The sequence below is a fragment of the Panthera onca genome, chromosome E2 (genome assembly GCF_046562875.1).
Source record: "Panthera onca isolate mPanOnc1 chromosome E2, mPanOnc1 haplotype 2, whole genome shotgun sequence".
NCBI lineage: Eukaryota > Metazoa > Chordata > Mammalia > Carnivora > Felidae > Panthera > Panthera onca.
This window is the reverse complement of record NC_138353.1, coordinates 16113214-16124001: the sequence shown is the minus strand read 5'-3', so window position 1 is coordinate 16124001 and position 10788 is coordinate 16113214.

Below are 10788 nucleotides of genomic sequence, written 5' to 3'. Positions count from 1 at the left end.
GACACATGTGACTAGTACTAAGTTAGCATGAACTCAAACATCATCTAATTATAGTGCTTCTCAAATGTTGGTGCAACAGATCCACTCGGAGGGCTTGTTAAACAACAGATTGCTGGGCCTCACCCAGAGTTTCTAATTCACTGGTCTGTGTGGGGCCTAAAAATCTGCTTTTCTAACATGTTTCCAGGTGACACTGATGTTGCTGGTCCAAGGACCATACTAAGATCTAGTCTAACACTAGGGGCACCTGAGTGGCTCAGTTGGTCGGTTAAGTGTCCGACTTCAGCTCAAGTCATGATCTCACGGTTTGTGAGTTTGAGCCCCAAATCTGGATCTATGCTGACAGCTCAGAGCCTGCAGCCTGCTTCGGATTCTGTATCTCCCTCTTTCTATCTCTGTCTGCCCCATCCCCGCTACTGCTCTCTCTCTCTCTCTCTCTCTCTCTCTCTCTCTCTCTCTTTCAAAAATAAATAAATAAACATTAAAAAAAAAATAGATCTAGTCTAACACCAGGTCACGAGGAGGTACTAAAGAGCAAAGAAGCAACAGAAGGGACTTAAAGACTACGTGGAGGGACTTCTCTGTAAACTCCTCAAACGTAAAAACCTTCAAGACGCTGAAAGAGCATTTACAGCATCATGCCTACAATAAAAGGTACCATGGAGGGAGTGCTCTGTCAGGTAGAGTGACAGGCCCAAGCAATGTACCTATGGAAACCTTCCCCAAAACCTGTGACCCTGGTGCTCTGAGAAATCCTACTTTCCACCCTCTCTCATTGAGATCTGACACTCTGTTCGCTGATAACATCCCATCACAGCACAGGAAAGAACATCATTGATATGCCCGTTTTATGGTATTTATGGACTTTCTTAGGTAAAAATACCACTCATGTAGAAATTTTTAAAAATAAATTTTTCTTTTTCATATATAAGAACACAAAATTTCCTATCAGTTTAATGGAAATCCTAAAATACATAGAAAAGATATAAAAATGATTATCAAAAATACTCAACGAGGCAAAGCAGTACTTAAGAGTGAGGTCTTATACATCCTAAATTATATATAGCTACATATGATATTTTAAAAATCAAGGCAGGGGCGCCTGGGTGGCTCAGTCGGTTAAGCATCTGACTTCGGCTCAGGTCATGATCTCACGGCTTGTGAGTTCAAGCCCCATGTTGGGCTCTGTGCTGACAGCTCAGAGCCTGGAACCTGCTTCAGATTCTGTGTCTCCCTCTCTCTCTGCCTCTCCCCTGCTCACAATCTGTGTCTCTGTGTCTCTCTCTCTCTCTCAAAAATAAATAAACATTAAAGAAATTTTTTTTAATCAAGGCAAAAACATAAGGGGTGCTACACACCTCTAAATTTATGCATTCCAGTTGTCTAGTTTAACGCTAATTTGGAGATGTGTCAAGAAAAATACATTAAAAAAATGGGGAAATGGGAACCCTCTTGCACTGTTGGTGGGAATGCAAATTGGTGCAGCCACTCTGAAAAACAGTGTGGAGGTTCCTCAAAAAATTAAAAACAGACCTACCCTATAACCCAGCAGTAGCACTGCTAGGAATTTACCCAGGGGATACAGGAGTACTGATGCATAGGGGCACTTAGCCTAAATGTCCATCAACTGATGAATGGATAAAGAAATTGTGGTTTATATACACAATGGAGTACTATGTGGCAATGAGAAAGAACGAAATATGGCCCTTTGTAGCAACGTGGATGGAATTGGAGAGTGTGATGCTAAGTGAAATAAGCCATACAGAGAAAGACAGATACCATATGTTTTTACTCTTAGGTGGATCCTGAGAAACTTAACAGGAACCCATGGGGGAGGGGAAGGAAAAAAAAAAAAAAAGAGGTTAGAGTGGGAGGGAGCCAAAGCATAAGAGACTCTTAAAAACTGAGAACAAACTGAGGGTTGATGGGGGGGTGGGAGGGAGGGGAGGGTGGGCGATGGGTATTGAGGAGGGCACCTTTTGGGATGAGCGCTGGGTGTTGTATTGAAACCAATTTGACAATAAACTTCATATATTGAAAAAAAATGGAGAAAGTGTCTAACTCAACTAATGGGGCAAAGGAAATAATCATTAGTAAGTAACTGCAAATAAATACCCAACCAAGACAAAAAAGCATGTCACCTCCTATGGGAAAAGGCTGAAATGAGGGTTACAGGAAAAAACTATGACCCTCAAAGAAAAGCAAGACAGAATAAATCAGGCCAAAATGTTAAGGAACTGGAAATGAGTCTCCAGATCAGAAAAGAAACACGACAAATGAAAAGAGAGAAAAGAGGGAGCAACAGGGATGTTGCTCACAGACTCCAGGGATGTAGAGGTCCATGAGAATAACGGACACTGCAAGAGAGGTGGAGTGTGTACATAGAATCATTCTCTAGAGCTGTGCTGTCCAATAATGTAGCCACTCATCACACGTGGCTACTGAGCACTTGAACATGGCTAGGCTGAATTGAGAAATGGTATAGGTACAAAATACACTCCAGATGTTGAAGACACAAAAGGATGCTAATTAAGGGGCACGTGGCTGGCTCAGTCTGTGGAGTGTGCAACTCTTGATCTTGGAGTTGTGAGTTTGAGCCCACGTTGCGTGTTACTTAAGAATAAAATCTCAAAAAAAAGTCAATTAACTCATTAATAAGTTTTATGTCAATTAAATGCTGAGACCATACTATTTTGGAAATATTGGGTCATTCAAATGTTAAAATTAATTTCACCTGTTTCTTCTTAATCTCCCAAAAGTAGCTACTAGAAAATTTAAAAATACATATGCAGCTTGCATTATATATCTATTTAAAAGCACTGTTCTGGAGAGAAATGGTCTCTAGCAGGGTAGGGTCATAGGGACATAGGAGAGGTGGGTGGAGGGAAATGACAGAGACACCCCTGGTAAGCAGCTTCACTTGCTGGCACTGAGGGACACTGGCGATTCAGGTGTGGACATGCCTCATTTATGCATAGCAGCAGGGTTAGCATGGGTGACACCAATGGGTGCTAGGCTGACATACGAAACTACCTAGTTTTACAAAACTTTTTTAAAAATACTATTATATCAATGACAGCTCACAGAAAAAAATTATAATTGAAATAATAAATACTTAGGACAAATAATATATACATACACAGCATCAAAACTATCTGGCTAAAAACAGAGTCCCACTTCTCCACACCGTCCCCCTCCAATTCCATTAAAGTACAAATTATAAGAGAATTGAAGCTCCAGACCAATAAGCTGAGATTGCGAGAATGTTTCTGTTTGGAGCAGGAATCTCACTTCCCCAGTGGGGTTGAAGGTGCCTTCCACTGTTATCTCTGCACTGTGCCCTTTTGACTAAGTTACCGCTAATGTTGAGTTAGAAATCAGTAACAGAAAAACTAGGGGAAAACCTAATTTGGATGTTTAAGAAAACAAAGTTCAAAATTCACTGCTAAGGAGAATGAATCTTCATGGGAAATATGAAATACTTTTTCATGAAAATTCAAGAAAATTCTAACAACCGAAACTTTTGGAATTAGGGTAACCCAGATGAGATTTTAATCCCCCTGAAGGACTTAATTTCCTATGCACCAAGAGCACTTTACAGCTAGAGGTGGAAAATTATCTTTATAACTTCTCACAAAAGATTGAAACTAAATATCCAAGATCAGGTTTTCCTACTCTGATAGAACTGCTCCTGAGAACAGAAGAGGCCTACAGATCTGGAAACTACTCAAGGAATCTGTATTGCTCCTTCATGGCATACCCACAATGGGAACCCAGCAATAACAATAAAACAAAACAAAACAAAACAAAACAAAACAAAACCAGACAACTCTTGTAATATGGTTAGAATCTGAGGTCTTCAGAGGTGCCTGGGTGGCTCAGTCTGTTGAGCGTCTGACTCTTGATTTTGGCTCTGGTCATGATCTCAATTCATGAGTTCAAGCCCCATTATGGCTCTCCACTACGAATACTTGGGATTTTCTCTCTCCCTATCTCTCTGGCCCTCCCCTGCTCTCTTTCTCTCAAAATAAATAAATAAACTTAAAAAAAATGAAGTCTTCAGCTGGGACATTTTCTATCCTGGAATCTAAACAAGCCAAATATAACCCCTTAAAATGATGTGAATAAAATTAAAGAAGGCATTGGGAGAGAAAGACAGATGAGAGGTTTAAAGGAACACTTGCTTTTTTACTCCAACTTTCAGGGCTCCTCACTGATGAGGGGTCCAGTCCCAGCTCTGGACCAAAAAATGGGAGAATTTTAACATGATTAGTGTTTTCTTTATTATCTATAGTTATAAAAACATTCTCAATAGTTTGTGTAAAAAATAACAACTATCACAGGTGGCTAAGACATAAAAACTATCTCCCACTCACCTACCCACAAGCTGAAGAATTTTAAATCATTGTCTCGATTATCACCATGACATGAGATCAAAACCAAATCACCAGGTGCCATATAAACTGGATGTCTCAACTGAAATAAATATATGCTGTGCCTGATGAGGCAACTGAACTTATCCACTGGGGCAGCACACCAGGAGGTGCCACACATGCATCTAGGTGTGCATTTGAACAGAGGGATCAAACTCTCACCCCACAGCTCTTCTATCCCTCACTGGCACTGCAAGGGTGGAGCTGGGAGGGAAACCCACATCTTAGCAATACCATGGGGAAAGAGATACTTTGGAATTTTGCCCTGATTTCTGAAGGGCATTTCCCCTTCTCCCTCTGGGTTATGTTTAAATCCTCCTGTTGTCCACTCATCTACCATTTTGCCACCCCAAACTACAGCCCAAGTCATCTCCTGGGCCTTTCTTGGTGTGAATGTTGAAAGCTTAGCCTTACCTCTTCAATCTCTGCAAGATTTGCCCAAAATTCAGACCTGAAAGAATAACAAACAAGATTTGCTTGAGAAGGTTCAGTCTCTTCCTTCTTAGAGGAACCTTTAAAGAACTATTAGTCCAAGGAGTTGACATGGCGGAGTAGCAGGGGCACTCTAGGCTTTCCTTGTCTCTCAAACACAGCTCTATTGAGGTCAGATCACTTGGAACACCCAAGAAATCGAACTGAAAGTGGCAGAAAGATCTCCACAGTTGGAGGGAGACAGCTTGGCAGATGTGAAGTGCGTGGATGTGAACTGGGAGAAAAAATGGCAGCGCCACAGAGGGGGAAGGAACCCTTGCCATGGAAAGTCAAAAAAGAGAGAAAGAGTTGAGTTACTGTGGCATCAAGTTAGCACAACAGGCAGACTTTTCTGGACCACAGACTGGGGAGAAAGAAGTACTGAGTGTCCCAGATCTTTTTTACAAACAGCTTTTGGAGCTCAAACTCTGGGGTTTTGAAAGTGCATGACCTTCTCCAGAGCAGAGCTGTGGCGGGTGCTCCTGGGGAGGAGGGAGCTGCCCCCACAGTGCATAGTGTGGTGTAGAGATCTCCAGGGTGCACTGGGAGAGAACAGTCCCCTTCCTGGAGTATTTCTGGAAAAGGATATATTGCTTCCCCAAGGACAAGAGACCCTGGAGGTGCCAGCCAAAGGCCTTTCATGAGCAGGGTGGAGAGGCTCTACTCCAGATAAGGGGAGCAGATCCGTGCCTTTCTGGGTCCTTTAAGACTTTGGGTTTTGGTGGTGCCTGGGTGTCTCAGTCAGTTAAGCCTCCAGATCTTGGTTTTGGCTCAGGTCATGATCTCATGGTTCATGGGATCGAGCCCTGTGTCGGGCTCTACACAACAGTGCAGAACCTGCTTGGGATTCTCCCTCCCTCCCTCCCTCTCTCTTTCTGCCTGCACCCCCCTCTCAAAATAAATAAATAAACATTAAAAATTAAAAAAAAAAAAACACTTTGGGTTTTGAATCCCAGCCACACACCAAATAAAAAAATGCAGGAGAACTGTGGTGCAGGGCAAGCTAACTGCCCTCGCTATTCCGTTAGAGCTGTATGAATAAGCAAGGGTTGAGATCCCTGGGCAGGGACGAGACATTGGGTGGTGCCATTTCCGCCCCCCAAAATCAACACTGTGGGACCTCAGAGAGCAACACAGAAGCCCCCAGTGGTGGCGGGATCGCTTAACACCAAACCCTGCCACTCTGTGCCTGGCAACTGTTTATTTACTGGGGCAAGACTGACTCTGAGCCAACACAGCCAGCCTCTCCTACAGACCATCACAGCCAGCACTCCACATGCGCCAAAAGACAACTATTTTTTTCTCTCCTCCTCCTTTTTTTCTTTTGGTTTCAGGCTCATAGTTTCTTATCTGTTTTTTTCTTCTTATTCATTTTTCTTTTCTCTTTTTTTTTGGGGGGGGGGATCAGTCTTTTTTATTCTTTTATTTTTCCTTCTTTTTCTTTTCTTGTACTTTTTTTTCCCTTTCTGTTTTTTTGGAATCAGATTTATAGTTTTTTGCTTCTCTGTTTGGTCTTCTTTTCTCCCCTTTCATTTTTCTCTTTATATGGGATCAGGCTCCCTGCCCCCCTTTTTCCTTTGTTTCCAGGGTTATTTCAACAAACAAATCAAAGCACACCTGCTTGAAGGTCCAAACATTCCATCACTACAAGCAAGGAGGAGTTCTGCAGGGGACTGACTGACCAGTGGGAAAGAGAGGCCAAAAATGCAACAGCAGAGTGCATGCAACATACACCAGAAACCCTTCTTGAAGTGCCAGGCCCTGGACAGTGTATGACCGCTTTTTAATATGGTAGTACTCTCAGGTGCAGGACACATAACAAACCTTTAAAATATGCAAAAGACAGAAACTTAGCCAAAATGACAAGAGGGAGGAATTCTCCCCAGAAGAAAAGTCAAGAAGAAATCACAGCCAGGGACTTGCTCAAAGCAGATATAAGCAATATATCTGAACAAGAATTTAGAACAATAGTCCTAACACTACTAGCTGGGCTTGGAAAAAGCATAGAAGACACCCGCGATGCAGAGATCAAAGACCTAAGAACTAGTCAGAATGAATTAAAAAATGCTATAACTGTGATGCAAAATAAACTGGACACAGTTGACAACGAGGACTGAAGAAACAGAGGAGGGAATGTGTGAAATAAGATAAAATTATGGAAAATAATGAAGCTGAAAAAAAGAGGGAAAGCAGATTATTAGATCATGAGGGGAGACTTAGAGTAAGTGATTCCATGAAACAAAATAATATCCATATCATAGGAATTCCAGAAGAAGGGCAGGAAATGGGGGGAGAAGGTTTATTGGAGCAAATTATAGCAGAGAACCTCCCTAATCTGGGGAAAGAAACAGTCATTCAAGTCCAAGAGGCACAGAGAACTCTCTTCAAAATCAACTCCCCTCAAAATACAAAGATAAAGAGAGAATTCTGAAAGCAGCTAGGGACAAAAGTCCTTAATCTAGAAGGGTAGACACATAAGGGTAGCAGCAGACCTGTCCACTGAAAACCTGGCAGGCCAGAAGGAAGTGGCAGGAAAGACTCAATGTGCTGAATACGAAAAATATGTAGCCAAGACTGCTTTATCCAGCAAGGCTATCGTTCAGAATAGAAGGAGAGATATAGACTTTCCCCGACAAACAAAAACTAAAGTAATTAATGACCATTAAGTCAGCCCTGTAAGAAATTTTAAGGGGGACTGAGTGGAGGAAAAAAAAGAAGACTAAGGCAATGAAAGAATACAAAGGACCAGAGAATGCCACCTCAAACACCAACTCCACGGGTAACACAATGGCACTAAATTCATATCTGTCAATAACCACTCTGAATGTAAATGGACTAAATGCTCCAATTGAAAGACCGGGGTGGAGGGGGGGGTGGTGGGAGGCACCTGGGTGGCTCAATTGGTTGAGCTGCTGACTTTGGCTCAGGTCCTGATCTTGCAGTGTGTGAATTTGAGCCCTGCGTCGGGCTCTGTGCTGACAGCTTGGAGCCTGGAGCCTACTTCAGATTCTGTCTCCCTCTCTCTCACTGCCCCTCCCCCACTCACACTCTGCCTCTCTCTCAAAAATAAATAAACGTTAAAAAAAAAGACATAGGGTATCAGAATGGATAAAAAGTAAGATTCATTTATATGCCACCTATAAGAGACTTGTTTTAGACCTAAGGGCACCTGCAGATTGAAAGTGAGGAGATGGAGAACCATCTATCATGGTAATGGAGGTCAAAAGACAGATGGAGTAGCTATATTTATATCAGACAAACTAGACTTTAAAACACAGGCTGTGACAAGAGATGAAGAAGGGCATTATATCATAATTAAGTGGTCTATCCATCCAGAAGAGCTAACAATTGTAAATATTTATGCTCCCAACTTGGAAGAACCCAATATATAAATCAATTAATCACAAAGAAACTCATTGATAATAATACCATAATAGTAGAAGACTTTAATACCCCACTTACAACAACGGACAGATCATCTAAGCAGAAAATCAACAAGGAAACAATGGCTTTGAATGACACACTGGACTAGATGGACTTAACAGATATATTCAGAATATTTCATCCTAAAGCAGTAGTATACACATTCTTCTTGAGTGTATATAGATTATTCTCCAGAGCAGATCACATACTGGGTCACAAATCAGCCCTCAACAGGTACAAAAAGGTCGAGATCATATCATGCACATTTTCAGATCACAACACTATGAAACTTGAAATCAATTACACAAAAAAATTTGGAAGGCCCCCAAATACATGGAGGTTAAAGAACATCCTACTAAAGAATGAATGGGTTAGCCAGGAAATTAAGGAAGAAATTTAAAAACACATGGAAGCAAAAGAAGATGAAAACATGACAGTCCAAACCCTTTAGGATGCAGCAAAGACAGTCCTAAGAGGAAAGTACATTGCAACTCAGGTCTATCTCATGAAGCAAGAAAGGTTCCAAATACACAACCTAACCTTACACTTAAAGGAGCTAGAAAAGGAGCAGCAAATAAAGCCCAAGGCCAGCAGAAGAAGGGAAATGATAAAGATTAGAGCAAAAAATAAACAATATAGAAACAAACAAAAAATACCACAGATCAATGAAACTAAATGCTGGTTTTTTTGAAAGAATAAATAAAATGATAACCCCCTAGCCAGACTTCTCAAAAAGAAAAGAGAGGTCCCAAATAGATAAAAATCACAATGAAAGAGATCACAACCAACACCACAAAAACACAAACAATTGTATGAAAAATTATATGCCAACAAACTGGACAATCTGGAAGAAATAGACAATTCCTAGAAACTCACACACTACCAAAACACAAACAGGAAGAAATAGAAAATTTGAACAGGCCCAAAACCAACAAAAAAATTGAATCAGTTATCAAAAATCTCCCAGCAAATAGGAGTCCTGGGCCAGATGGCTTCCCAGGGGGATTCTACCAGATATTTAAAGAAGAGTTAATACCTCTTCTTCTCAAACTGTTCTAAAAAAAAAAAAAAAAAATGGATGGAAAGCTTCCAAACTCATACTATGAAGCCAGAATTATCTTGATTCCAAAATCAAAGACCCCACCAAAAAGGAGAATTATAGTCCCTGATGAACCTGGATGAAAAATTCTCAACAAGATACTAGCAAATTGAATTCAACAATACATTAAAATAATTATTTACCATGATTAAGTGGGATCCTGATCGTGCCCTGGGCTGCAGGGCTGGTTCAATATTCACAAATCAATCAATATGATAAACCACATTAATAAAAGAAAGGATAAGAACCATATGATCCTTTCAATAGATGCAGAAAAAGTATTTGACAAAATACAGCATCCTTTCTTGATAAAAACCCTCAAGAAGGTAGGGATAGAAGGAACATACATCAACATCATAAAAGTCATATATGAAAGGCCCACGACTAATATCATCCTCAATGGGGAAAAACTGAGAGCTTTCCCCCTAAGGTCAAGAACACAACAGGGATGTCCACTCTCACCAATTAGTTCAACATAGTACTGGAAGTCCTAATCTCAGCAATCAGACAACAAAAAGAAATACAAGGCATACAAATTGGCAAATAAGTCAGACTTTCACTCTTTGCAGGTCACATGATACTCTACATGGAAAACCTGAAACACTCCACCAAAAAACTGCTAGAACTGATACATAAATTCAGCAAAGTCACAGGATATAATATCAATGTACAGAAACCAGATTCATTTCTATACACCAATAATGAAGCAACAGGAAGGGAAATTGAGGAATCAATCCCATTTACAAATGTACCAAAAATCGTAAGATACCTAGGAATAAACCTAACCAAAGAGGTAAAAGATCTGTACGCTGAAAACTATATAAAGCTTATGAAAGAAAACACAAAAAAATGGAAAAGCATCCCATGCTCATGGACTGGAAGAACAAATATTGTTAAAATGTCTATATTATCCAAAGCAATCTACACATTTAATGCAATCCCTATCAAAGTAATACTAGCATTCAAAGGGCACCTAGGTGGGGTGGCTTAGTCGGTTAAGCGTCCGACTTCAGCTCAGGTCATGATCTCACAGTTTGTGAGTTTGAGCCCCGCATCCAGCTCTGTGCTGACAGCTCAGAGCCTGGAGCCTGCTTCTGATTCTGCCTCCTTATCTCTCTGCTCCTCCCCCTGTTCATGCTCTGTCTCTCTCTCTCTCAAAAATAAATAAGCATTTAAAAAATTTAAAAAATAATACTAGGATTCTTTACAGAGCCAGAACAAACAATCCTAAAATTAGTATGGAACCAGGAAAGACCCCGAATAGCCAAAATAAAAAGAAAACCAAAGCTGGAGGCATCACATTCTGGACTTTAAAGCTGTACTACAAAGCTATAATCATCAAGACAGGATGGTACTGGCACA